General features: G+C 57.2%; 1 protein-coding gene across 4 annotated transcripts in view; it reads left to right on the top strand.

The window, feature by feature from the left end:
• The first annotated feature begins 10,005 nt into the window (after positions 1-10,005).
• SLC6A6 (solute carrier family 6 member 6) overlaps positions 10,006-23,964 on the top strand; it is a 74,923-nt gene continuing 60,964 nt past the window's right edge. The window contains exons 1-2 of one of the 4 annotated variants that reach the window (XM_072941928.1): positions 10,006-12,367; positions 12,787-13,075. The gene's annotated coding sequence lies outside the window, so the exon portion shown is untranslated. Of the gene's footprint in view, positions 13,076-23,964 lie in introns of all 4 variants that reach the window. The other 3 variants (XM_072941927.1, XM_072941925.1, XM_072941924.1) reach the window with 3 other exon arrangements.

The raw sequence follows: 23,964 nt of genomic DNA, 5'->3' as shown, positions 1-23,964 counted from the left end.
TTCTTGGGCTGAGAGTTCCTGCCACCATCCAGTTCCCCCCATGGGGCTGGGCGGGGGCAGGGTGCAGGGGGTATGAGGAGGCCTTGACTCTGCCCTCAGCCTCAGGGGGCCCAGGAGTAATTGTACAAAATGCATTCTGGCGGGACAGGCCACCAAGCTCTGCCCTCTGACTCCGCAGGAGCCCTTCTTGGCCTGGGAAGGGAGGCAGTCCCACAGAGGAACTGCTCAAGCACAGACACAACAGTGCGAAAAGCCAAAGGAGAGAGTCCTTTCGTGTGTCTTGTCAGAAAAGGGGGGGGTGGCTGGTGGTCCAGCTGGAGTCGTGGAATTGTGAGACCGTGGTCAGGGGCCTGAGGGATTTGATCGTTTTGAAGACAATATAGGGAGCCACCGAAAATTCTTTAGCAAGAGAGTGGTATGTGAGCTAGCTTTTCCCCAGCAGCTCAAATGGCGGTAAAGCCAGTGAGGAGCGCTCTGGCAGGGGCTGGGCACGGGGCGGGACCCGACTCAGGGACGAGCCTCGGGCACCCCTACCAGGCAGGGCCTCCTTGGGTGCGTGGGCTTGGGGTGGGGACTGACTTAGGGCTGACCACGTGGGGCATTTAAGCCCCAGTGAGAGGGGAGCCTCTGGGTAATTCCAGACGGCAGGGCTCAGCCCTTGATTGCACAGATGGGGTAACAGGTCTGAAGATGACCAGGGTCCCACAGCAAGTCCGCGGTGGCTCCAGGCCCCAGCCCGAGGCTGTGAGCTCCTGACCCCGGGCTCCGTCCTGCGGGGTGGGTGTGCGTTTCCCTGTCGGCAAAGTGCAGGTGAGCCCAGCAGTGGCCTCACTGGGCTGCTGTGAGGGTGCAGTGAACTGACGCGGTCGCGGTCGGAGAGCTAAGAGCACAGGCTGCACGGTTGGGGTAGGGGGTTCAGGAGCCTCCTCCTTTGTCCCTCCCGCCCCTCAGCATCCCACCACCACCCCACACACAACCCTTCCCCTACTTTCTTTTCCCTAGGCATTCACCTGCTCAGGTGCATTTCATGAAAACCAAAAAGACCAACCTCACAGTTCCCTGGGGGATTTGCCAGCCAAGGGGGACCTCTCACACCCACACCACTGTCCCCTGAGCCCTCCCTCCACGGGGTCTCCCTGCCCTTCTCACCAGAGCCTGAAGCTATCACAGCTGCACCGCACAGGCAACGAGGCCAAAGCCCAGAGAGATGAGGTCACTTGCCCAAGGTCACACAGCTTAGAAGCATGAGAGCTGGCGCTGTCTTCTCCCAGAGCCGTGTGCTGGACCCCAGTGCTATGCTGAGGGACGGGCTGGCTCTTGGGGACAGTACCCAAGAAGACTTCACCCATTTGTTAGATCATTTGTTCATTCATCCATATCTCTGTTTCCCCTCAAAGATCTCATATGTCTTAAAGATGGCAACTGGACTATTTAATTCTGTACCCCCAGCTCCTCAGAGCAAAGGAGGGAATCTGAAGACATATGTACATAAGAGAATATTTGGGAGCACAAGACGTCCACACTGCATGCCTCCACTTGCTCACCTGGCTCACTCCTTGAGCCACCGTGTTCAGATTCCCGTCCCCCACACTCCATGGCATCCCGTCTCCAGGGCCACCGAGGGCTGCTCTCCAGGGGGACACATCCAGTTGTCACTTGTCAATCCTCTTTACTGGCTCCGTTAACCCTCCTCCGTCACGATCCCCGTGCTCTCCTCTGGGCTCCCATAACACCCCCCACTTCTGGTTTCCTTCAACCCCTCCGATCCGTCTTCAGGTCCCTTTATGAGCTCCTCTTCTGAGCTCCTTCAAGGTCGGGGTTCCCTTGTCTGTCAACATGCTGTCTTTCCAGGTGTTCTCATGGACCCCAGGACCTAAAACACTAGTCAAGGAGGGCTTTTATGACAGACACCAAACCCAAGGAGCCCCTCTGTCACTAAGATGTAGAGAAGGGCATCAATCTCCGGTGAGATGAAATTGGTGGTAAAAATCATGAAACCCACAAGAGGCCTCACCTTCCATCACCTCCGATCCTGACCCAGGAGCCTGAGACCAGCCTGTAGTGGGCGTTCTCTCTGTGGCAGGCACTGTCCAAAGTGTTCCTTACACCTCACCAGCCAAAGAGCAGGGGAAAGGGAGGTGTCAGCTCCAGCTGCATAACAAACATCCCCAAACTAAGTGCCTTGAAACAAGGACAATTTATTAGGCCCACAATAATGAGTTGGTGATTTGGGCTTGGCTCAGCTCAGAGGTCCTGTGCTGGCCTGAGTCCATGGTCAGCTGGTGGGCCTCTCTCCGCCGGTGGGCAGGCCGGGCTCGTGCCCGCGGCAGGGAAAAGATTCTAAGATGGCAAGAGCAGAAGGTGCAAGGCCTCTCATGGCCCAGGCTTGAAACTGGCACAGCATCATTCCCACTACATTCTACTGGACCGAGCAAGTCACAGGGCCAGCCCTGGTCCACCGGCGGTGGGAACAGACCCACCTCTGGATGGGGAGGACTACAGAGCATCAAGGTCATTTCCCAATCTGCAGCAGAAATGGTCTTCATTTACAAGGGAGGCTGGTCGGGACATGGCAGCCCACTGACCCTCCCGCAGACCCAGACCTGTGGACCTAGGAGCTCGAGGAGGCAGGCCTCCCCAAAGAGGCTGCTCCGCAGGGTCCCCAGCAGGCCGGTGACAAGCAGGCGTTTGACTCAAGAGGAGGATTAAGGACACTAAATCCGTCCCTCGGGTTTGAAGGGTGGCCAAAGCCTTGGGGCCCCAGTCCAAGTGCAGGCCTGTGAGAGCTGGGAGAATGGCGCCCCCCCCCCCCCCCGGCTGCCTAGCTCCAGCCTCACCGGCCTGTCCTGCTGGGAATCCGAGCAGCCAGCATGTGCCAGACCCTGCGCTGAGCCCAGGGATCCAATGGCCGCCAACGGTCCTTGCCCAGACTAGCAGGGCACACAGGTGCCACCGCCACGGGCCCGCAGTGTCCTCCCCACGGTTGTCCTCAGGGCCAAGGTTGAGGAATGTGGGGCTTCTGAGCCTGCCAGTGTGGAGGTCAGCCTTCCTGCTTCCTCGCCATCAGGCCCGGGTCAAGCCGTGCTGTCTCTGAGCCTCCGTTTCCTGCTCTGTAAAATGGGACTGAAGACTTTGCTTTCCTCACAGAGAGGTGGTGAGCATTAAGGAAGACAAGCATGTCGAGTACTTCCCTCCAGGCTGGGCAGACGCAGACTGTCCGGGAAAGGCAGCCATCTGTGATCGCCAAAGGTCCTCAGTCCGCTCTGCAGACCCTGAGTCTAAGTGTGGCTTGGGATGAGAAAGCATTGCGGCGCACACACCGCCCGGCGCACGTCACCCTCAGTGGTGCGAGCTGCCCCCAGACTGTCGGTTTGGCGCTCCTGCAGCAGGCCTGCGCCTGTTCACAGTCCATGGGCTCCGGTTTCCAGGTAGCGTCACAGACTTTCAAGTTTTCCCACTCCATCAGGTTTTTTCCGTTTCATTTTTCAGGAAAAAAAATTGTTGGCTGGGAGAATTACAGCCAAGCGATGACTGGACTCATTGTAATTATCACTCAGCGGTTCTCCGTCTCGGCTGCGGGTGGGGAGCAGGTTAAAATGTGGGTTCTTGGGCCCCACACCAGACCAAAGGAACCACGGCTCAAGAGGTGGACCCAGGGTGGGCATTTTTTCCCCATGTGGGCGATTCTGTGTTTATTCGTTTACTCATTTTGTTACTGCAGTCCGTTTACAACGTTGCGTCAGTTTCCGGCGTACAGCACACTGCTTCCGTCACGCGTGTACACACACATACTCCTTTTCACATTCTTTTTCATCATGGGTTACTGCAAGATACTGAATACGGCTCCTTGTGCCTTACAGTCGAAACTCGTGTACCTATTTTATATGTAGCAGTTAGTATCTGCAAATCTCGAACTCCCAATTTATCCCTCCCTGCCCCTTTTCCTCCCTGGTAACCATACGTTTGTTTTCTACGTCCCAGTCTGTTTCTGTTTTGTAAATAAGGATCAGGCATTTTTAAAAAGCTCCCAAGGTGGGTCTGAGGCATAGGCAGGGATGAGCTAGCCGCATTCGAGACATTATAAACTGGGGTGGGGGCTCCGCTGGTTTAAGAGGATCAGCGAAGGCTTCTCCGAGGATGGGACCAAGCGTGAGCAGAGCTGACCGGGTGCGGAAGGGGAGGAAGAAAGTCCCCAGCACAGGGGACGGTGGGCACCAATTCCCAGAGGCAGGAGGACACTTGGCAGCAAGCTAAGGGAAGAGGAAAGCCCGCAGGGGCCGGAGCAAGGCTGAGCTGCCCCCTGGGGCCCTTCTGCCACGGAGCACGCACAGGGGAGCTTTCAGACTGGGACCTTCCTGAGGGTGAAATCTGTGCGGAGACGCTTTCTTCCCAGAGAAAAGGGAGCAGCAAGGCCTGGGAAGGGGAATAAATTAAACTCAGCATGTGTCAGGCTGGGAGGAGTCACACTGATCCACTCACCCGGTGGTTTTTAAGTGTTTTTACTTTTTAAGTTATTTTGGTGCCTTTTTGTCAAACAAAATATTTTGCCACTGTCTCTGATGTTGGGGAGTCTGGGGTTCTGCTCCCTCTGACCTCCCCTCCTCAACTCTCCCCAGGCCCCTTTGGGATTCTGTGAAACCCAGTTTGAAAACCCCGGGGAACCAAGGCTTAGAAAAGGGGATGCTGGGCTTTCTCGAGGTGCCCTGGCCACGAGGGCAGGGCTGGGTGACCCCTTTCCCGTGTTCCTTTGGCCTGGGCAGGATTCCCCAAAACTTTGTCCATTAGGCCTCCCTCGACAAGTTTTTCTTTTGCTGTAACTCACCTATCGTGTGTTGAGCTGTGCCCCCCAAAAGATACGTTGAAGCCGTAACCCCCAGTGCCTGGTTAGGAAACAGGGTCTGTACGGATGTCGTCAAATTAAGATGAAGTCACTAGGGCGGCCCTAACCCGAGATGACCAGCATCCTTATAAGAAGAAGGAAACCTGGACAGGGACCAGGATGGCCGAGTGAAGTCGGAGACACACTGAGAAGGCCGCGTGAACACAGGAGCGGGGCTGCAGGGACGCAGCTGCACGCCGAGGCACAACCAAGCCGGATGGGAGCCACCAGGAGCGAGGAAGGGGCAGGAAGGGTCCTGCCCAGAGCCTCAGAGGGGGCACAGCCCGCCAACACCCTGACCTCAGACTTCTCGCCTCCAGAAACATGAAGGAATACACTTCTGTTGCTTGAAGCACCCAGATCGTGGTCCTTTGCTGCGGCAGCCTAATACTAACACGACTCATTTAATTTTTTTCCCTTCAGACAGACTCGTTTTTAACTTGCACACATTTTGCTAAAAAGTAAATCTCTCCCGTCGCTGCTATAAATGGAAGACCACGATCCTTTCCATAAATAGAAGGCGCTTCAGAAATAAAGACAATGGAAACCAGCTAATTTAGCCAGAGGCAGTTGCCTGACAGCTTGGATCTGGGAACATCTTAGTTGGAAAAGAAGAGCAGGTGACAAAGGGTGCTGAAGACACGCGAGCACCTAGCAGAGATTTCCTGAGGCCTCTGAGGGATAAAATGGCAACTGAAAAGAGAACTCCCTTCTTACCTGAACAGGTCCCATTCGGAGATGTCTCCAAGGATTAAGTTCTCAGGAGTGGCTTTCCCTCATCCAGCCCAACCTCCCCTCATGTTTGAGGAAATTGAGGCCCAGAAAGGGTCAGTGACTTGCCCAAGGTCACACAGCATTGGCGGCCAGGCTGGATTTGAGCTGGATTCCTATGTGCTTTCCAGGAAATCACACAGGAGAGACTTCACGGTCCCATCCCGGAGCTCTGGGTCGTGCCCGGGTGGCTGCAGACGGAGCGAAGCAGGAGCAGTAAACTCTGAATGCCGAGTAGACAGACTCAGCCTGTGTGTCCTAATCCCGCAGCAGGTACAGCCGAGAGGAGGCCGTGCAGGATCATTACTGCGCATCAGGGCAACTGCACTGACGGTCGTTAATGCAAGTGACGATCGCACGATTTTTAACTCCTTGCTTCATGGGACCATCTGTATCAAAAATCAAGGTCCCTGCAGGCAGCTGTCCCACATTCTGTCACACGCGGTTGCGTGCTGAACGACGGTGGTCGTGGGGCACACCCCCAACACCAGGCGCCCGCGGCCCCCTCTGCCGCCCACGTGGCAGTTGTCTTCCCTCCCCGCTCAGTGTCCATCACCTGCTCCGGCCTGTGGGGAGGAGCAAGGCTCGTGACTTAGAGTGTGACAAGCTCCACTGTGCGGCCTTGGGTAGGTGGCACATCACCTCTGTGCCTCAGTTTCCTCACCCACAAAATGGGCCCCTCTCGGGCTCCCCAGCAGGGTCAGCCAAGTCATGCCTGTGAGCATGTAGCTCAGTGCCTGGCAACACTGATCCCCTCCCTTGCTGGAGTGGGAGCTCCTGTCCTCTCTGCCTCCGCTCAGCTGCCCTGGGAGTTCTCAGCCTCAGTGTCGATAACTGGAATCGCCGTTTTTATGAGCCAAGCCCTGTCCTACATCCTTCCCTGCATCAGCCCGTTCCATCTTCCCGTCCACTGTGTGCAGGTGATACTGTCACTGCCCCGGGTAGAGGGGCCCATGCCTTAGAGGACCCCGCTGGGACCGCCCCCCAGAGCTGTGCACCTTCCCCTAGAATGAGGGCCAAAGAGATGTGCGCACGCAGAGCTGGCACACTCGGTACCCCAGCTCCGCCCCCATCCGTCCACCTGAGCGTGGAGAGGTCCGCGGGTGTGAACCGAGCCCGAGGGTGGACGGGCGGGGCTCTGTGAGGGGTGCGGGTGTGGCTGAGCTGGAATGGGGGGCCGGGTTGTGCGTATACTTGAGTGTGCAAGGCTGCCCAAGGGCAAGGGGGGAGCCAGCGGTGGCAGGAAGGGAGTGAGGGGGGCCGCCAGCCATCTCAGATGGAGGTCGGGTTCTCCCCGCCACCGCTTGCAGTACGGAACTCCAAGGAGACAGAAGTTTTCATTCAAGCCTGGCCCCTGGCTCACCCTGGAAATACACCCACCAAGGTGGGAGAGCGGGACAGCTTTTATTGAACAGCATCACAGCTCGATGTACAGCTTGTCAATATGGAGACGGACGCACGTGGGCAGTCCCACCAGCACGAGGAACAGCCTGCTGTCACCCGTTTGCTCCACCACTGTTAAATTAAGGAACGTGCTGGGCCCAAGGCTTTCAATACACAAGTGGAGAAGATCAGGCTCAAAACTGCCACAGAAGCATCCAAGCACGAGTGACAGTGACGTCCCTGGAGACCAGGTGCAGGGCCCACGTGGCGGGACTCCACCCACATGCCTCGGTCTCCCCACTGGCACAAGAAGGGTACTGGCTTCCCTCCTCCCCTGGGGCCTAACGAGGACCCCCTTGGTAAGCTGGACCTGTCTCTTCCCTTCCCACCCTCCTAAGTGAGCCCCATACCCCGGCATCTGACACTGACGGATAACCTCCCCCGTGCCCCCTTTCCCACCTCCTTCACGCCTTGTTCTCATTTGTTCCTGCCAGCTGGTTTTGCCATCTTTGCAAAAATAATCAGAATGACAGAATAATTATGAGCACTTGCCTTGGGCAGGCCGTGACCTCTGCAGTAACTCTGGACGGGGCTCTGGTGCCAGCCGCACTTTGCAGATGGACACACTGAGGCTCCTCACGGCTGGTGAGGGGCCGACCTAGAACTGAACACACTTCTCTCTGACCCCCAGAGCCCACACATCTGCGCTACGGCCAGAAACCACAGAGGAGAGGGGCCTTCTTGGCGCTGCTGTGTGTCCTGGGACAAGTCACTCGCCCTTTCTGAGCCTCCATGTTCCTAGAGAAGTGTCCACAGAGGGTGCCTAGGGTCACCTAGAGCTGAGACCGATTCTGGGATTCCAGTAGTGGAGCTGGGGCAGCCTGCGTGCCGGGGGCCCACCCCGTCTGGCTCAGACGACCAGTCCCAAGGGCCCAATCAGGCCAGTCTTGGATCAGGCCATAAGTGGGAACAAAACAGTCAGGGAGCTTGCCTCCTTGGCTTTGTTTATTGTCTGGGAGCTGGGAATATTTTGAATTGTTGTGTTTGGGGCGGGAGGGGAAAATAACCAAATATAAGAAGGCAGCCATGAGAGGCCGGGCAGGAATGCAAAGGAATTAGGCCTGCCCGGGTATGTCTGGGAGACGGCGATGCTCCCAGAGGCCCAGCACCCTCCAGGTCGAGGATTCTCGGCTCTGACGAGACATCCAAATTGCCTGGAGAACTTGATTTCTAAAAAAGCCTCCTATCTAATTAAATTAGGATTTCGGAGGATGGGCCCCAGACCTAGAAAGATTTTTGTGAGCTTCCCAGGTGATGGCCCTGGGCAGCTGAGGTTGAAAAGCAGTGCCCATCAGAGGGCTGGTGAAACAGGACCATGGGCCTGGGACCCGAATTTCCGATTTGAGAGGGCTGGGGGTGGGGGCTGGGACTGGACATTTCCCACAGGGTTCCAGGCGCTGCTGCTGGTCTGGGGGCCACACTCGGAGAGCCAGACCATGCCGTTGAATCTGCCTGTGAACTCGTCCCTGGGAGAGCACGTGCACTTTGCAGTCAGTGGGGGCTGATCTCAGCCACCTTGGCTAACCGTTCGTGCTGCAGATGAGGAGACCGAAACACGGAGAAGCAGAGGCCCCCGGGGTTACAGAGCCATTAAGGACCTTTCAGGGCTTGGATCCAGGCCTCTCCAGGCAGGGGCTCCCACGTGGGGTTGAATGCACAGCCTTGAGGACGGGAGGGTTTAACCCCAGCTACAAAACAGTTCTGCAATTTGTGAATGTGTGTAGGCAGGGTGTCCAGTATGTGGGTGGTGTCGCATCTGTAGGCAGCCACAGCCCCGTTCACTCATCCAGCAGATGTCTGGGGGGGCACCTACCACAGGCCAGGCACGGCTCCAGCCCTGGGAGTACGGCGCTGGCCCAGCAGACTCCACCCTGCCGTGTGAACTGGGCAGCTTAGGTGTGGAAACATATGAACAAGTGGACGTGTAAACCATCAAGGAACATTTCACCCAAGTTAGGGTGACAATATCACCAGGTCTCAGGGGAGGAGACACTCTCCTAACAGCGGGAAGGGACCAGCCCTGGAAAGGCTGCTGGGAAGAACTCAGGCGGGACGGCCAGAACAAAGACCCTTCACAGGAGAGCCCGGGGTCTGAGGCAAGCCTGGAGGGCTATGTGGCTGGAGGGGGAGAAAGAGGTGGGTGACAGAGCTGGGGGTCCCAGAGGCTGTGGGGAGTGTGGGCTGGTTCAAGGCAGGAAAACCTCAGTGGGCCTGAAGATCTTTGGACTTTCACTGAGGTGTCCATCACACTGAGTGATATGTCAGATCTAAAGTTTACCGCATAGGTGCACACCTGCGGGGCGCTCACCGCATCAGGAGGGTGGCACCTTTCCAACCCTAGAAGGTTCTCTCAGGGTCCTTCTGCCCCCCCAGCCCCCTTACAGGGGAAAACAACTGCCCCTCTTTCCAAGACCATAGACTCAAACGAGTCCCTACAAATGGCCCTTTAAATGGTGATCTATGATGTCCTCTTCTCCCCCTGGCTTGGGGCGTCTCGGAAGTCCTCCATCCACCTGTTCTCCATTCTCCTGCAGGTGCAGCCGGGGCTGCTTCTGTCTCCTGGTTCGCAGGAGTAACGCCGCCATTCACATTCTTGTACAAGTCTCACGTGGACATCTGTTTTCACGTCTCTTTGGTCAGAGCCTGGGCGTCGAATTGCTGGCTGATCGGTGAAGTGGATGTTTAACCTTGTGAGAAATTGCTGACCTGTCTTCTGCGGCAGCTGTGCGGTCATGCCTCACCAGCGGCGGAGGAGAGTCGCAGGACCCCTCTGGCTGCGGTGTGGAGATGGGCTGGGGCGGGAGGGGACGTGCGGAGGAGGCCTGCGGTCACCAGAAGGGAGACAAGGGTGGCCAGGCCTGAGGGGCTGAGGAGCTGGAGAGCTGAGCTGCGGGGGTGGGGCGGGGGGGGGAATGAATGCTCCTGTGTGTGTCCCCTCCCCTGCAGGTTTGTCTCGGCACTGACACCTTCCCTTCCCTGGGGGCAGGGGAGGAAGTGCAGCCTGGAGGTCTGCCACCCACAGACCACATCCGGCCAGGACTTCCCAGGATCCTCTGCGCTCCGGCCGTGCTGGGCTGGGCGCTGCTAGGGACCCCTGCCTTCTGGGTGCTCCCAGCCTGGCGGAGATCCAGGCTGCAGGAGGGCAGTGGGCAAAGTGCTCAGGGCGAAGGAACAAGCAGAGGGGAGGGGGCAACGGGGGCGAAAGCCAGGAGGTAGAAAAGCCCAGGGCACGCAGGCGGCAGGGCTGGCGGTGTCTGGCTGACCCCGCGCTAGACTGGGTGCCAGGCGGCAGTCTCAGCGCTTGGCATGAGTCACCTCCACGCAATCCTCACAACAACCTGGGCGGGGGGTTATGGCCAGTCTGACTTGACACATCAGGGAATTGAGGCACAGAGAGATCACAGGACCACCCTGGGTGGCACAGCCCAGGAAGGACGAAGTTGGGCTCTGCAGGCAGGAAGGGGGGTGGGGTGGGCAGGAAGCTGATTCCTGTGGCTCAGATGCGCTGATAAAGTCTCCGTGGCGCAGCCATCTGTCCCTCCGCATCCAGTGATGTGGACACAGGGCTGCACCCAGGAGAAAGTGACCAGGACGGGGACTCCTCCCTGCAGGGAGCGCCATTCCCGGGCATGGAGGCTGGCCAGTCGGCCGTGGGCTGGGCTAGTGCCAGGACCTCCCCGTGCGTCCAGATGGGCCAGCATGGCTGGACCCCCAGCAGCATTTCAACAACTCTTGTCGGTTGTCTGATAGACAGAGGAGATGAGCTGTTCTCTGGCAAGGGGTGAAGGGTTTTGTTCAAAGCCTGGATCGATTTCTCCTTATTATTGCCAGCTGCTGAGAAAAAAAAAAAGCATCGTCCAGCAGCCTTTTCAAAATCTCATTCACTGCCTTTAATTCCAGGGCCGTCCGTGAGTCCTCCCCGCAATTGATTTCCGTTCTTGAAATGGAAAGAGTTAGTCTCAAAGGAATTTCAGGCCAGAATGTGGCTTCTGAAGGAAACCTCTGCCTGGCTTTCCTTGAAGGTCCCTCCTTGCTGCCAACATTTTCGCTTCCTTGGTGCTCACGGTCTCTTCCAGGAGCAAGGGGGTAGGGACACACACAAGTACACCCAGGGTCGCAAACTCTGCCCTCTTCAGGGCTGGGAACTGGCACAGGACGGGGTGGGGGGGGCACTGGCGTCCTGAGGAGCCGCGCCCCTATGCGTGGGGGGTGGCTGATGCCTGTCAGCCCCACGGGACGGGACGGGAGACAGGCAGTGGCTGGGATGCTTGAGGCACTGCTGGCCCTTTGGTTCATCCTGGAGGAAGGGGTGCCTGGGCCCGCAAAGGAGGGCAGGGGAGGCACTGGAGAAAGGCATGGAGGGCCTGTGCCCATGTCTGGTGTGGCTGCAGCTGCGGTGGGGGTGTCTGTAGAAGGTCAAGATGGAGTCAGACAGCAGGGGGCTCAACGAGGAAACCAGGGAGAGATGGAAGGGCACCTCCAGAATCCTGCTCCCCACATCCCTGTCCACAGTCTGGGGCTGTTCAGAAGAGGGTTTACCGAGCGCTTGCAGGCAGCGGCTCCGGCCTGGGCCAGGTCTGGGGTCGGGGGTGGCCTCTGTGGGGCCTGTCTGGTATTTCTTCTTTCACTCTCAGTCTCAAGGGTAGAAGGATCTATGTGCTTTCCACACAGCCTCCAGGTGCAGAGAGGGAGTGAGAGAAAGCGAGAGGAGTGCCCTGGCTCAGAGAGGGGAGGGGCCTGCTGGGAGTCACACAGCACTTCCCTCAAGCCCAGCCAGGGCACCGGTGTGGAAAGTGGTCTCTGAGGACCCGCTCATGCAAATAAGGACAAGAACAATGGCACATTCCCCATTTTCATTTAAAAATAGTCACAGTTGCTGACACTCGCTTGGCACTTTCTAAGTGTGCCAGGAGCTGTTCTGAGCTCCTAACACTGTTAACCTTGGGTCGTCATAGCAGCCAGAGAAGATAAATTCTATTATCTGTATTTCCATTTTACAGATGAGGAAACTGAGGCATGGAAGAGTGCCTGAGTCATCCCCCAAGGTCACCCAGCCCAGGCAAGGCCAAGGATCCGGGGAGTTCTTTACTGGTTTCCCGTCACATTCTCATGTCACCCTCAGGTCTGGGGCCAGTGGCTAGGGCACAGTGGCTGTGCCCACTTCTTCGAGGAGCCCACCGAGGCTCTGGGAACCTGAATGATGGCCCAAGAGGATGCAGTGGAGTGGTTTGGACCTTCCTCCTCAAGGAGCTGGGGCCGTACCCCATGAGCCAGGTGGGAGGGTAAATAGTGGGGTTTGGTGGCTGTGCTGGGAGGGAGCACGTAGGGATCCGGGGTTCTCTTGCTGTTTATGGGAAAACAGGAGAGGGCTGAGGACCCGCTGCAGCCCTTGGCACCAGGGTTTGGAGGTAATGGGTTTCCTGGAAAAGAGTGCTCTAATGGGGGAAGCAGGGGACTGAGTGCTCGCCTGACTCATGAGGGTGTGCGCGCGCGCTCGGCGAGCCCAGGCTCTTTGTGTGTCCGAGCCCGAGCGCGCGTGCGTGTGCGGGATGTGTGTCTGTGTGTGTGTGTGCGTGCGTGTGTGTATGTGCGTGTGCGTGTGTGTGTCCGCGTGTGGGGCGGGGCTGGGCGCCCCGGCCCCACCCCCGGCCCCGCCCCCGGCCCGGCCAAGCTGGTATTTTTCCACCCAGCAGGATGGGTGATGCTGAGAGCTGCCTGCTCAGACAACAGACACGCGAGGTCAGGAAGAAGCCGCTTATAAATTACCGCTTCCTCCGCGCCGCCGCCAGCGCCGAGCTCCGGGCCCTGGCTGCAGCCCCGCTCGCTGGCCCCCGCCGAGCCCCGAGGACCGCGCGCCCAGGAGCCGAGCCCCGCCGAGAAGGAGCGCGGAGCGCGGACCCCGCGGGCCAGAGATCCAGCCGGCCGGCAGCCCCCGGCGAGCGGAACCGAGCACAGCCGAGCGCAGCGCCGCGGCCGCCCCAGGTACCGAGGGAGCCGGAGCCCGGCGCGCGGAGCCCCCTCCCCAGCCCCGACCTCCCGCCCGCCCAGGGCCCCCAGTTTCGGCGCCCCCTTCACCACCGAGGGAGGGACGGAGTGGTCGCCCGCTCAGCCCCCCGCGGGGCTCTTATTGTTTACCGGCGAAAGGGCTCCGGCTTCTAGTGCAGGAGGCAGGTGTGTGTATCTTCTCTCTGTCGGTGTCTCAGTCTCCCTGGGTGTCCGTGTGCATCCCCGTGTCCTTGCGTGTGTCTGTGTGCTCCTGAGGGCGGCTGTTTCTCCACGTCCCTAGCAGCATGCACTTGTGTGTCCGGATGTGTGCCTGCTACTCATGCGTCGGGCTGTGCATGTGTGTGTTCTGGTGTGGGTGTGTGAGATACCTGAGTGTGGCTGTGTTTTCGGGTGTGTGCCCTTGTGTGTCCTCGTGTTTGTCTGTGTGAACCTGTGTGTGTGTGACCATGTCTCCGCGTACCTGGCTGTGCACGTGTGTCCCCGAGTGTGGCTCTGTCTCTGGGTCCCTGGTTGCGGACTCTCATGTGTCCTCGGCTGTACCTGAGGGAGTGTCCCCCTTGCCTAGAGGGCCAAAAAGCCAGCGCTGGTTCTCCAGGGCAGGCGCTGAGTGGGGAGAGGTGATAGGGCGGCAAGGCTCCAAGGGTGCTGCCCGTGTGCGGCGTGCAGGTGGCAGTGCCAACATCCACCCTCCTTGAGTGGCAGGATGGAGGCCCGGAGGGACAGCTGGGAGCCAAGTGGCCAGTAGGCAGGGACAGCAGGACACATCCTCCTCTAGACCTTTCCCTTCCTTCCGGGGGTTCCTCTTTTCAGCTGGAGGTTCTGGTCCCCCTCTCACCAGGGAAGCCAGAGAGAGAATCTCAGGGACCTCCTCCCGCAGCCCCGAGGCTTCGTCCTGGGCTAAAGGGGGACCTGTGGGCGGCCCTCCCGGGCACTCAGAGGGAGGTGTGTACTGGGCAGGGCCACTGGCCTGGCTATTTTGGTCACTGCTCAGCCTCTGCCAGATCCCGGCCTCCCCCAGGACCAGCCCCAAAGGCTTGGGAGGCAGCCCGGGTCCCCATTTCCTGCCTGGGGAAATAAATCAGCTCAGTAACCACCCAGATGCTTGAACAGAGGGTCTTGGGGCTGAGGCTGAGTGGCGCGTGGCTCCGTTTGGACTTGGGTGAATTGGCCTCTGCTTTGGCACTGCTGATGTTAAAATAAATGTCATGAAGGAGATCTTTTCTTAATTTCTTTTTAATTTTTTCTTGGCTGGAAGGGAGGGGATCTCATCCAGAGTCTCCCAGCCAGAAGGAGTTTATTTTTATGAGAGAGAGCGAGTGAGCGCTTAGCAACCGCCTGCCTCCCTCTCGACCAGGGAGTCAACTGGGGAGTGTGGGGTGGGCACCGGGAGGTGTGGGGGAGGAGTAGGGGCAGGAATTTCATCAGGATGTTGTCAGGAGGAGCTTGGAGGGGGACCGAGGGCCATGGCTGAGAACCCATCATAGAGCGGGATTGATGGAATGGCTAGAGGTCTTGGGCCTGGCTCAGCCCCCTGTTGACCTTGGGCAATCTTTTTTGGCCTCAGTTTCCTCATCTGTGTAATGGGTGGAGTAAACCGGTTATGGGGTAAGCTGAGACCAAGAGGTAGGAGCTGGTCCCCAGGGGGTTGAGACCAAGAACTGTGCCTCTGTTTTAGTCAACAGGCGACCTTGGGTGATTCCCTCAGCCTCTTTGAACCTCAGCTTTGCTATCCGGGCAGCAAGGACGCCAAAGCCGGCCTCCCTGCGTCCTTGAGGGGATTGAGGGAGATGAAGCTGAATAAGCCTGTGGTAAGCTGTAAAGCCAGGCTCGGCTTCAGAGCTGCCGATTAGAGGGTGTCACGAGGTCCCAGGTCACTGTGGTATGTGGCAGGGCCCAGGGGCACTCTTCTGCTCTTGTCCTAAGGGAATGTCCTTGTACTGACCTGTGGCGCAGCCACTGTCGACCTCCTTTGCCCCTTCTCTCCCATCTCATCCTGCGGCGATCCAGTCACATCTGTTTTGTGGCCCTAGTGGGAAGTGCCCATTTCACAGATGGGTAGACTGAGAGCCTCCCAGAGGACTTTGATTGGACAGCGGCAGGATTCGGCGTCAAAGGCCTTCCCTTGGCCAGCTGTGGGTTTGGGCTCCGTGGAGCTTTAGTCACTGATGTCCCAGGGAGTTGAAATTGGACGGGGACCTGGAGAAAACAAGGGACAAAGGTGCCTGCTCCTCAGAGTTGGAGGGTGAGTGCATGGGCCCCTCTGGTGCCTCGATTCCGTCCCTGTTCTCCTCCTCAGGGAGCCCTGCCACTCTTCCTACTCAAGTGTTGGTCCCGCACGAGATAGTGTGGGCCCTGGGGATGGTGTTTTAACTCTCCACCTGTCAGCCTGTCAAAGGATTTGGGAGCTGGTCAGACTTTATCTGAAAGGTCCCGAGATGATAAGACACTTGTGAGTCATTGAACACATTCCTGCATATAGGAAAGAGCTGAAAAGTAATTTACAAGGAGCACCTGGAATGCAGCCTGGCCGCGGCTGGAGGGGGTCTGGGTGGGAACTAGGGGCACCCTTGGAACCCCAGGGTCAGCCAGCAGGTGTGGGCTGACCCCCCACTTCTGCAGAAGCTTGTAAGCTAGGGTTGGATTCTTCGGGGCCTCATCTCACTCTCACGTGCTGGCCAACTTATCTTGGCCAAAGTGTTTGTTTGAATTTATGGGTCCTGGGGAGGAGCGCTGGGTGTGGAAATGCCCAGGGCGGCCTTCGAGTGTGAATAGGAGCTCTTTTGAAATGTGCCGCGTTTCTTTGATTGATAAACCTTGCTATTGTTGGTTCTGACTGGCCACTGGATCCGGGGTAGACTGTTGGCTTTCGAGAAGCACATAGCCCAGAGGAAGGTGGACATTGGCAGCTGCCGCCCATGGGGTGCCGTCCCTGAGTGTGCAGAAGGGCAGAGTTGTAGGCAGGAGGCATTTCAGCGCCTTAGAGGAGGTGATGTTGGAGTTGGCAACTTCTGTGAGCAGAGGAGAAGAGCGGAGGCTGGCATTCCGGGTAGGGGGCATCTCAGGTGCAAAGGCACTGCGGCATGAAATAGCCAAGTGTGTTTGTAGAACAAGCCTCGAGGAGACCCAGCTGGAGGGAGGAGCAGGCGCCAGGTGGTGGAGGGCCCTGGGTGCTTGGTGAACGGGTTAGGCTTTATTCTCGGGGCAGCAGAGACAGAAATAGATAGCATGAGCGGTGGAGAAGCTAGGTGGACCCAGGAGACCCTCATGGTGAGTGAGGAACTAGGCTGGGGTCCCGGGCCAAGGGTGGCGGGGCCACTGCTGGTCAGGGCATAAACCATTGTCCACGCCAGCGAATCTTGCCCTGAGGTCTTTTTGTAAACATGGGTAAAGGCCTGGACATGCTGTTTAACAGGTACACAGGCCATTAACTGCACGCCTGAGCTCCCTGGAGCGTGCAGCCCTGGTGCCTTCTGTCCTGAGTGGCTTCATTCAGGGTTTCCCTACTCACCTCACCTGCTCAAAGGCTTCATTTGGAAACCTGAGCTGAGGGGCAGGGGTTAGGGGTATCGGGGAGAAGGCAGAAAGAGTGGAAATTGCTCCTATTTCTAAAGGTCTATGAGTCAATCAACTCCCTCTTGTAAAAACCGACATACAAACCAAAAATCACTCAACACAATAAAAAGGAGAGAGGGGGGTGGGGGTGGGGGAGTGGGTCGCATTAACTCTAGTCAGGCAACAGAATTACCTGAATGACTTTGTACAGATTCAGGCTCCCAGGCCCGAACTTCTGGAATCAGAATCCCCAGGGGGTGGAGCCTGGGAATCTGATCTGTATTTTTAAACATTTTCTCATGTGACTTAAAAATATATATATATTAAAATTGAGATACAATTTGCATTCAGTGAAATGCAGACAAACATTCTGTTACAGTCTGTTGAGTCTTGTCACATTTCTACACCTGTGTAACCACCATCCAGATCAAGGTACAGACCATTTCCAGCCCCCGCAGAAAGATGTCTCGTGCCCCTCCGCCCTTCCAGAGGCAGCCAGTTTCTGATTTCCATCACCTTCAGTTCTGCCAAGCCTGGAACTTCATGTGAATGGACGTGTATGCTAGATACTCTTTTGTGTCTGACTTCTTTCTGCCTGATGGTTTTGAGATCCATCCATGCTGCTGAGTGTGTCAGTAGTTCCTTCCTTGTGCTGACGAGGAGGCCACTGTATGGATGGACCACAGTTTGCTTATCCTCTCTCCTGGGAATGGACACGTGGGTTGTTTCCAGTTTGGGGTGAAGATGAGTGAAGCTTCTTTGAGCCTTCGCGTACAAGTCTTTTTGTGGGTGTACATTTTCATCTCTCTAGTGGTGGAGGTGCTGGGGCATGGGGCAGATATTTGGCAACTTTATGAGAACCTGTCAAAGGAGTCTTTTTTTAATTAAGAAAATCTGGTGGGGGGTAAGTAGCTTTATTTGTGTGTTTATTTATTAAATAGAGGTACTGAGGATTGAACCCAGGACCTCGTGCTTGCCAAGCGTGCGCTCTACCACCGAGCTCTACCCTTCCCCGAAGGAGTCTCTTCATTACAAAATCAGCAGACCCAGAGGAATTATCAAACTGTATAAAGTAAAAGTGATTCTTAAAAATCATTTATTTACAAAGTGTAATCTAATCTTCTGTCTTGTCATCTCCCTCTTCCTATAATAATAACAAAGGCCTTGAAGGTTATACATTTTCCTCTGTGTACAGCTTTAACTGTAGCCTTCAGCCATCTCTATGTATGTACGTTCCTTTTTATTACTTTCTAGATAAGCTCTCATTTCAGTTTTGATTTCCTCTTTGATCCAGGGGTCATTTAGGATTTGTTCAACAAGTAAGCTGTGGTGGTTTCGTTAACGAAAATGGCACAGTGCTGTTCTTGGTTCTGCCACTTACTCTGTGCAAACAGACCATTGTGGCCCCGTGGCTTGTCAGAACGTACAGATCTGTCAGGCTCTGTACAGCTAGTCTGCGTTGGGACTCACTGACCTAGCCTGGCCATCACCCGCGTGCCACCAGCTCAGCGAATGAAACGCTGCCACCAGTGGCTTTGAACTTGCCCTTGAAGGTGGGCAGAGAAGCAGCCCAAGGCGGCTCGGTATTCTGAGATGGGAAGGGACCCAGACATTAAGCACCACTCAGCCTTGTCTCCCTTTCTGCCCTGAAGCCCTGTGCCTGACTTGGGCCTTCTCACCTCCACCTTCTAGCTCATCCAGTCTCAGAAGGTGACTCGCCACCCCTCACACAGAGGGACACAGGGCGGAGAACTGGAACCAGAGCCCATCCTCATTCCACAGGTCGCACCGCAAATGTGTTTTATTAAGCACCTGCTGGGTGCCGGGCATCCCACCGAGGCCAGAGCAGGGGACAAGTAGATGGAAAGCCCCTGTGCTCTGGTAGCTCACTGTCTCACGGGAGGGGAGAAGATCTGTATCAGGAACAGGTTAATGAACAACCCTGGGGGATTAAGCCAAGGGCTGGGAGCACCGGGGAGGTGTGAGGGAGTGGTCCGTTGGCTGGGGGTGTGAGGACTTTGAGGGGGTCACGGAGTTCAGCCTCCCTCCCCACCCACTTTACAGATGAGGAGACTGAGGTCTGAGTGAGACAGGAAGCAACAAAAGGGCCATTGTCCACAGACTTGCTGTCCTCCCCCGCCCCACCTGCCATTCAGTGCTGAGAGAAAACGGGTGAAGCTGAGGACAGCGTTTTCATCAGTCTCAAACTTTTGATGACTGTGTCCACCATCCTCTGATCCTGATGGTAGCCCAGCGGCGGGGAAGGGGGAGATTCCGGGGGCCTGGCTGTGCCCGCGACGCCTGCGGAGTCTGGAACGGCGCTTCCTGGACAGCGGGACCGCCTGGCTCCTGGAGGGCGGCTCTGGCCACCGCGAGGCGTGAATGGAGGCAGTTGTGGGGGCCGGCCCGCGGCCGCGCCTGCTGGAGGGCGGGACGGCTGCGCGCTTCTGGGTCCGCCCACCCTGGGTCCGCCCTGGACACGCCCCCTGCCGAGCTCCGCCCCCACCGCCCCCAGTCCGCCCAGGCTCGCACCGCATCTCTGCGGGGTCCCTCGTGTGGACGCTCTGAGAGTTTTCCGCTCCCCACTGCTCCCCTTTGCACAGGATAGAAGAGCTGAGTGACGGCCTTTCCCCCCTTCCCCCTTCCAGCAGAAAGCCCTCGGCTCAGCCAGGTTGCCCGTTGCCTGGTGGGGGTGGAGGGGTGCGGCTGGCCTTGGGCTTCAGCAGAGTCACGCTCAGCGGGGAAGGACTCCGCCGGAAGGGGGCGGTCCTGAAGGCGCTGCTCTTTTGCCCCATGGCCAGTCAGCACCTGGAGATGATGGCTGCGCAGCCCTGATGGGGGACTCCGCCATGATTTCAAGGACATTCATTCTGCCATCGGGTGGCACCTGGTGTCTCCTCTCTGGGTAGATGTCACCACAGCCCAAGACAACAGCCTCCTGACCAGCCTCCTTGCCTCCAGGGCTTCTCCCTGTAGCGTTGGGGGCCAGCTCTCAGCATGTCACTCTCCTGCTCAGAAGCCTTCAGTGGCTCTCTAGTGCTGTGTGAAATCCAGTCCAAAGTCCTTAGCCCAGCAGTCAAGGCCCTTCATGATCTGGCTCCCAGCCAATGTTTATTCTCATCTGGACCAGTTCTCTCTCTCTTCTGGCTGGTTTCTGCTCCTAGACCAAGCCTCAAGCTCTCGGTTCTGCCCTTGCCCATGGGCCCTGCCCAGATGTCACCCCAAAAGGCCCTTCCTCCCTTCCTTCCCAATTCCCACTCTTTGAGGGCCAGCCTGAAGCTCACGAAGACTTCCTTGAGTCCCTCAGTGGTGCCGCCCCATAGTGAGCACTCAGCAAGTGTGCTCTGGGTCCACATGGACTTAATCTCGCTCTGCTCTGAGCCCTGTTCTCTGGCCGGAGCCCAGACCTATGTGGTCTTGCCTTTTACCCAGCCCCTGAATGAGGGCACATCAGGGGACTGACAGGTGCTCCAGCACCAGCACAGGGCCTGGTCAACAGTAGGTGCCCGGCACACAAAGGCCACCTGATTCCCTCCATCCTGAAATGAGAGCCTGTTTGAACATCTGGGTGGGTCCTGGCTTGGGAATTACATTCGCCCATCACCATCCATCCACTCAACAAACATCTGTTCTAGGCTCCATCCTAGATCCTGGGGATGCGGCAGGTGAATAAGATAGACCAACTCATGCCCTCGTGGAGCTGACCACAAAACAGCGTAAGGAATTGTCGCAGGTGCACTGCAACACCAGGGTTCAGATGCTCTTGGCCTCTGGCTTGCTGTGTGACCTAGCCAAGTCCTTTCCCCTCCCTGGTCCTAACCTGTAAGGAAACTTCATGTTTGAGGGAAGTACCTGCTGAGGGCAGGGAGGAAAGACCCTTCCTTCTCTCTGCTGGGGAGCACACGTTGTCACCACACAGGTGCTTCCCCAGGGGGACCCCTTTAAGGATTCGATTGTTGTCCTGCCGGTTTTCAAGATGTCTTAGCTTGAAAGGGGGCATCCGATTTGGGGACTGCAGTTCAGACATGCTGTGAGCAACAGACTTTCAGTGAAAATCACTTCCTTGAGGAAGAAAGTGGGTTTTTAATCCGTCATTGGCAGAAGAGTATAGATCAGAATAGGCCTTGAAAAAACCCTACCCCGCCAGCCTCTGTTGCCAGGAGTGAGCAGAGTCTGTTTCTGTTTCCACTCACTGGTGGAAGGTGTGGGTTGTTTGAAAAGGATCCCAGGACCGAAAAAACAGTAGTACCAGTTGCAGCGAAGCGGTCTCCCAGGGACAGCTCTGGGCCTCGCGTGTGGCTTGTGTTGTCCGTTCAGTGTTTTATAAATTCGAGCCAGTGTTTTTTCAATGTGGGATTTTTGTTTGTTTTCGCATCCGCCTCTGGTTGCTCAGTTTCTCTGAACAGACCGCCCTCCCACCCGGCAGCCCCCCTCGGACTCTCAGAGTGCCCAGCCCACCTCCGCTTCCTCCATCAGGTCCCAGCACGCCTCCAGGCAGACGAGCAGGGCAGATGGGAGCCATCCTGCTCCGTCCGTGCAGCGAGGAGAGAGAGATTCCACAGCCTCTACCCCGTTGACTGCCCTCCAGTGGGGACCCCTAGCGCTCTCAGGGGGGTTCAGGGCTGAAGCAGGAGGAACGCAGCCACCTCGCTGCACCGGGGTGGGGGTGGCTGGGGGCTCCTGGCTGGAGTTCGCCCCTCCCAGGGCAGCCCCCTCTGCCAACCTCTGCTGGAGTTCTGGGCAGCGGTCCAGGCAGAGAGGGTGTTTTGCCTCCTTGAACGGGAAAGTTTCAGCCTTCCGCGGAAACCAACAAGCAGCCAGGCTCTGCCGAAAGCCCCGAATCTGAGACAGAGAATGTTTTCTGTATACTTTGTTACCTTGTCTGAGCCATGAGTTCAGTCCAGTGATCAAGTCCGGTGGTCGGTACCTGCTTACTAAGTCCTGTGTCCCCTCCCCGCTCCTGAGCCGTCCGGGGGCTTGCCATTAGTCGGGAGGCTGGGAAGCCGGAGGAGTTTTCTTCCCCCTCGCAGCATCTCGTTACCTCTGACCCTGGCCTGCCGTGGCCCTGGGCCTGGAGTCGGTTGGTGTGCCTTGGCTCCGTCCTGGGATGTCGCAACAACAGTAGTAATTATAACACACACCAGCTCTTCATAGCCTTGGAAGATGTAGCCCTCGCTTGGGATCTTGCTGAAATGCCCCTTCCCCGGCAGGAGGACTAAGGTGGGGCCTGAAATTCTGGGTTTCTAAGCAGCTCCCAGGTGATGTATCTGGTCTGAGGGCTACACTTTGAATAAAGGAGGTAAATCACAGCCTTGGGGCACCTACCACACTCTGTAAACCAGGCCCCATGCCGTGCAAGCACTGTCTTCCTAATCATCATTCCCACTTTGCCTGTGAAAAGCGGGAGGCCCCAGAGAGAGCAGGTAACTTGCCCGAGGTCACACAGCTGGGAGGCCACTGAGCCAGGCCAAGCCCTCTGGGCCAGTGCCACCTTGGAAAGACTGCTGGTGGGGAAGCCGTTTTCTGAACCGTGTCTGTGGTCCAAAAGCCACAGGAGGCTTTTCTGGGCAGCCAAGTCGGATGCAAATCAAGGAGGGCCCGGGGCCAGCCCGGCCGCGCTGACAGCGGGGTGGCCGAGGCAGCGCGTCAGGACCAGGCCCGCAGCGGGTTCGGCGCTGGCCTGCAACCCCATGAGGGGAGCGCAGGGAGGGGATGCTCACAGCTCCGGGAGGACCAGCGTGGGGCCCTCCTGGAGCCCAGGAAGGCACCGAGTCACTCTTACTGCCTCCCCATTATTTAGATAAATCCCAGGGCGGAGGGCTGGCTGGCAGGGGCAGCAGTGGGCCAGGCGCAAGCTGGGACCGGGTGCTTAATCGCTTAAAGGCTGGCTCCTCCTTGCCATCACACGGGCACTTTTCCTTAATTAGGGGTCTGATTTGGAGACGGAGAGTCCAGGGTCTCCTTCCTGGCTGGGCTTGTGTTTTTGTACTGGGCACCTGCCGCAAGCAACTGGGAAGAATAGAATAGATATAGAATCTGGGTCCTCCGAATGTCCCTGGATGAGCTGGGTGAGCTTGTGAGAAGGCAGGATCTTGATCCCCACCCCAGACCTGCCGAGTTGTAGACAGCCCTCTAGTCCTAACTTGGAGGAGGGCTGACTTCTCCACCTCCGGCCGGCCAGATGCCCAGGGGTGGGAGAAGGTCAGTCCCAACCTTTGCAGCTGGCTAGAGTGCCAGGCTACAGGGAAGCTCAGACGGCATTTCACTTGCAGTCTCCTTTTCTGAAGGCCTGTCAGAGAGGTAAAGGGGTGTGCATAACATGACACCGCAAACTCAAGACAGGCTGTGGGCCTGGGTTCTTAGGGTTGCAAGTGGCAGAAATCAGTTCAAACTTAAACATTTACTGACTTCCTTAACTGAAAAGCCCAGAGTCGTACTTCAGGTGTGGCTGGATCCAGATGCTGAGAGATGTCACTGGGGGTCAGTTTCTTTCTCTCCATTTCTAGGCTCCATGCTCCACGGGTTACCCGGAGCTGCTGAGGATGTACCCCTTGCCCCCCAGCAAAGCCGTCTAAGCCTAGAAAGAGCCTTTCCCCCCAATATTTTTAGCATAAGTCCCTGTCATCACTCTCATTGGCCAGTCTTGGTCATGTACCTGTCCTTGAGCCAATCCTGACAGCCCTCTGATTGGCTCGGCCTGGCTCACACCCGCCCCCCCCCCCCCGAAGTAGGAGGTGGGCTCAGCCCACCCAGAACCCCAGGGGTGGGGAGTGGGCGTGTGTGGGTCTCCGGGTGGAATAGGTGCAGGCTACCCCCAGGAAAAGGGGCCGAGGTGCCCGCCCACGTGCTGGGCCCACAGGGGCTTGCTGCCATCTGTATTCTCTGAGCTGGGCTGGCCTCCTACTTCAGATAGAATTATACTCTCCTTCCTCTGGCTCTGTTGCCTGAAAACAGGGTTCGCCTCTTCATGGGTGTCGAGACAGTAGACACAACCAAGCCGAAGATCAGGAGAAGGAAGGATTTATGATCACCCGCATCAAGTATGGAGAACATCTGGGAACTTTCCCAAAGCAGTGTCTCCCCGAACAGCAAAATTGGGGAAGTTTTAAGCTGGGGAAGTATATGCATATTCATGAAGGAGCTTGAGCAAAGGAGACTTCAGCCCCAAACTGGGGCAAAGGTCAACAAAGTCCAACCTTCCGTTTATCAGCATTGTTATTCTGTCCTCCACCTGGGTGGGGGCCTCAGCTCCTGCAGAACTCAGATATGTCCTTCTGTATGTCCCGTGAGGAGGTACCTAGGGCTCTGCCTTA

Source organism: Vicugna pacos, chromosome 17, assembly GCF_048564905.1.
Source record: "Vicugna pacos chromosome 17, VicPac4, whole genome shotgun sequence".
NCBI lineage: Eukaryota > Metazoa > Chordata > Mammalia > Artiodactyla > Camelidae > Vicugna > Vicugna pacos.
This window is presented reverse-complemented; position numbering and strand designations above follow the sequence as displayed.